This window comes from Rhinolophus ferrumequinum, chromosome 7 (genome assembly GCF_004115265.2).
Source record: "Rhinolophus ferrumequinum isolate MPI-CBG mRhiFer1 chromosome 7, mRhiFer1_v1.p, whole genome shotgun sequence".
NCBI classification, from domain to species: Eukaryota; Metazoa; Chordata; class Mammalia; order Chiroptera; family Rhinolophidae; genus Rhinolophus; species Rhinolophus ferrumequinum.
Genome location: NC_046290.1, coordinates 65,844,137 through 65,848,981, shown reverse-complemented (window position 1 = coordinate 65,848,981; position 4,845 = coordinate 65,844,137).

The following is a 4,845-nucleotide window of genomic DNA, read 5'->3' as shown; positions in this document are numbered from 1 at the left end:
TCTTCCTGATTATAGTAATCACCTCTGTCAGCTTATTCTTGACTCTTCCATTATTCCTTCTAGTTTCAGTCCTAATTCTATGGATTCATCACTAAGTTAAATTTCAGCTTCTTTCCTTCCTTCCTCCCTCCCACAAATATTCTATTTATACACAGTAGGCACCATTGTCTTCTCTGGAGACAAAAGAGTAAATAGAAAAAAAGGAACCTCCGCCCTTATGGAGTTTACATCCTAGCAGGGAAGACAGGTAATAAGCAGATAAACATGAAATGCAATATATTGTAAGATAGTGAAGAAACAAATAAAGCAGGGTTTGGGGGTAGAAGGAGAGAGAGGGGATATCACTTTTGAGTGGGTGGTCATGGTAGGCCTCTCACAGCCTGAATAAAGTGGGACACACCACCAATGCCCTGGAGTTCTAAAGAGCCAAAACTTCCCAAAGGCCAGTGGTGAGGTGAGGAAGATGTCCGCTGCCCATTTTGTGTTATGCTCGCTTCTCTGGCCTACGCTGGGCCAGAGAGTCTCCCCACCCCACCAGGGATGTGAACTCCCTGTAGGTTTATGGAATCGTAACTCTGCAAGGTGGCCATGTACCACCAAGTACCAGCGAGATAGAGAAATTAGCCTGCAGAGTGAGAGAAAAAAGTGCTTGTACAGTCCAAAGCAGATAAGCGACTTTAAAAACTCTCCAGACTCTGTTTCCAGCCTGTGGGCCTGGCTCCATTCCTGCTCTTGGGTTCCATAAGATAAACTCTGTAACTTTTCAATCACTTTCCTTTCCCTCTTTGGGTTTAAGGTAGTTCAAATTGGACTGGATGAAATAAAATCGTCTTGACCAACTATTACCCCTTCAATGCCTGAGGGATGCATAATAAATTTTTAAAAAGCAAATATATAAAAGGAGAATGTGGTGGTTAATTTTATGTGTCAATCTGACTGGGCTAAGGGATGCCCAGATAGCTGATGTAAATTTCCGGTGTGTCTATGGGAGTGTTTCTGAAAGAGATTAGCTTTTGATTCAGTAGACTGAGTAAAAAGATCTGCCTTCACCAATGTGTGTGGGAATCATCTAATTGATCTGATGGGGGCCTGAATGGAACAAAGGGCGTGGAAGGGCAAAGTCTCTGTCTTCTTGAACTGGCATGTCCACCTTCTCCTGCTCTCAGATAGCTCCTGGTTCTCGGGCCTTCAGACTCTGGAACTTAAATGAGTAGCCTGTAACAAGTCTTGTTTCAGGTTTTGGCTCACGGGGTTATGGAGACCAAATATATACATATGTATTCTATTGGTTCTGCTTCTCTGGAGGACCCTAGCACAGCAGAGATCTGATTTCTCCATGCCACTGCTTTTCTCCGTAAATACCTCAAGCGCTGCCTGCATTTTTGTATCTCCATTCCATGTTTATTAGCTGTATATGACTTTTCTCAGACATCCCTCCTTCACCTTTTACTTCTTTCTCCTTCCCATTTCTATTATTTTTGTAGTCTTTTTCAACATCTTTTCTTTTTTTTGAATTTTTTTTCCACGTTGACTTTTTATTGAGTCTCTGACAATTTCTCACAACTCCTCTCCTGTTACCGCTTAACATTTGGAAAAAAATCTCAAAATCAGAGAGTAAAAGAATTTTCCTCCTAAGACTGTCAGCCACCACAGTTAGGCCTCTCCTCTTTTCTTTCTCCATTTTCTATTACCAGCAATTCTGAGTGGATAGGAATGTTATAACTGGCCTAGTCTGAACAGCTAGAAGGGATCTGCGGCTGGAGATAAGGTTATGATGTGAGCACGAGCGACCATTTCCAAACCTTCTACATGCAATCCAATCTATAAAAACGTTTCATAATGTCCTTTCCCAAAGCTGGATACTCTCTTCATTGGGACTCTTGTTCACTGAGGTATGTAATAGATGATCAGAAATCTCTAGCAATAGTTGCACTGGTAGCAGCTTTCCTTCAGAGTTCTTCCTGTCCCCAGGCCACCTATAATCTCTGAAGTTCTGTCCAAGGCAAATGGTTGCTCACAAGTCAGTATTACTCTCTTCGTAGGGGCCTTAAACAGTTTATGCTGAGATTCCTGGGGTGGCTGCAGGGAGGAAGGAGGCAGGAGGCAGCTGGTATGCACAGCGTGTGCATTTGGTGTTACCCATTCTCCTAGGAGCCACACACAAAGTTCGTCATCCTTATGGATGTGTCTAAACTCAGGTCACTACAGAGCTGTGACCCAACCCTAAGTTCTGGAATGTCCACAATGGCATAAATGCGAATTTAGTTCTAGGAATAGTTCATGGGTTTGCCAGTTCCAAAACAATGAGCATACATACAGTTCTCCCTCGGTCTATACTCGGTAGTGTACTAAGAACTTGAGATGTGGTAACACATTTAACTCTGACAATGAATGTTGGAGGTGTGAAGTTTTATTAGGATCTCTGTTTTAAAGAGGAGGCTGTGGCTTGGCATGTCTAAGCCTGCACAACTAGAAAAGTGGGTGGGTGTGAACTCAGAACCATGCAATTCCATAATCAGTCGTTTTGCCCACTATGCTATGCTGCCTCCTCTAAGGTAGGCTATGTAAAATATTTACACACAAATGAACCCTTAAAAATGGTCCTGTGACCCAAAATGTAATCGGTATACACCTCATAGCTGTCATTCTGGTTCGTGAGCTCTTCCCATCCTGTTGCCACCTTTTCTCCCAGCTCCCCGGATGCACTTTCACTTCTTTCCCGACCTCTAAATGTCACCCAAATTTCCAATTTGATAGGATGGATACTGAAAATCTTCCATTTTGTGCCGCCCCGTGTTATTTCATGAGTCTTTGCTTTTCCTTTCCAAGAAGCAATGTTAACACTCTTACGCTGACTCCAGCCCAGAACCCGTCACTTGTACTTAGAGCGAGGTGATCAATAGCTCGCCCCCAGTCCTCACTGCACCAACCAACACACATTAATGGCATTGCTATTTGGCAGCTCAAAAGAAGGTCTCACTAGAAAATAAATGTACTGTCCCCCTTGGTGCGCCCCTCAGTGACGGCTACCTTACTGCTTCCTGTTATAAGGCTTTGGAAGCCCTTTGCACCATCCAATGGCACCATTTCCCTTGGCGGTGCTCCGTTCTTGAGATAATCCTGTTTCTTTAAAATGCCTTTTATGGCAAGTGCAATTCCTACTTGGTTAATTCGTGTGTGGTTTGGTTTTGCATATGCAACCTGGTAGCAGAATCCTTCCTTTTTTTTCTTCTTCTGGAGTTGGAGTTTTCATTATTGAAATAAAAAATGGGTCATGAAACTGTCACCCACGAAGAACTGTCAATTAGAAAACATTGCCCTGTTGCCTTCTTCCTGGAGTTTGGACTGGCTTTAATATTCTAGTTGACAGGACTGGTTTGCCCAGTTGGTTTGGCCAAGGGTGGACAACCCATCTCTGTAGGATCTGTGAGTACAGCCTCTTGGGCACTAGATGCCCCAGTCTCCTTGTAAATGTGCACAACCAGCAGGAGACACAAAGATATCCCGACTTCAAGCATGTATCTCACCGACATCACATGGTGGGTATAAGCGACTGTCTATTCTATTATTTAGTTGATGGTGGCAAACATCTTGCTTACTAGAGGTACTTGGGGGAAAAGCAGTAAACTCAGAGGAAAATGCCATCTAGATCATAATGGTACGGGCATGACTTGCCCATTTGGAAGACACACAGAAAATGGAGGGAAGCAGAAAGAACAAGGTGAACTAGGAAGTGAAGTAACTGTGAACTGCTTCCTCTTCAATGTCTTGATTATATTTCCTATGGGGAGGTGGTGTTCCTTGGTTCACATACAAGTAGATATTCAAGGGAACAGGTTGGAGGGGGGCGGTAGTCAAGTTCTCTTTGTCATAAAGGGCTGAAGCAACCCGAGACTGTGTTATTACAGCTGATTGCAGGCCATAGGGTGCTGCGAACTGCCTCCTCCCCCTAGCAGTTTTTGGACAGTTAGTTGCTCAAGTTTCAACCTTTGAAAAGATGGAGGTCTGGACGTAGTGTGTTAAAGAAATTTTGCCTTTTAATCCTAAATTTCATTGTGATGTAGATTGTTTCTTAGAGTTCACTCCGTACAGACGTATGTACTAGGTACTCAGTGGCTGTATTGTGTGGTTCAACTGACAATTTCCCTGTTTTGTTTGTTCTGAACTGCTAGGCACAAACACTGCGTGCGAGGTTTAAGCTTTCCAGTTAAGAAATGATTGCATGTATGTGTCCCCCAATCAGTATTCACCCCATGTAGTATTTTACCTCGTAGCAGTAACAGTGCTTTCTTGTGCCTTTATTTTTGGTTTAATTCTTTTTCAAGCTTTTCTATTCTTTGGCATGTTTCTTAAAGACCAACTTGTAATCTTGTGATAACTCTTTTAAGAACACCCAAGAAGCAGGGATACACAAAAGTTCGAAAGCCAGAAAATCAGCCCCCCAAGATCTTCCCCACCAGGAATAAGTTGTTACAGTTCATGCTGCCTGAAAAGGACAGAAGTGTAGGTCCCATGTCTGCAAGGGACCAAAGCTATTACTAAGGACACACTTTTGGGATAACACCAGGGAACCAGTCTCACAGATACTGATTTATTTACAATTGCTTAAAAAAGGGAAAAAAACTGTGATATAGTTTAGAAAATAAGTGAGTTTGTCGGCAGGTGGTATGACTTGTCAGTAACCACAAAGGATTTTGCATGAACACCCTCACTTCCTTTCTTCTGCTCCTGTGTTTCTCAGCTCTTCCAGCAGATGTCACTATAATCACAGAACAAACATTCCACAGCATGGTATGTAACTTTATTTTTCTAGCATAATAATTTAAAGTATTTACACACTGCACA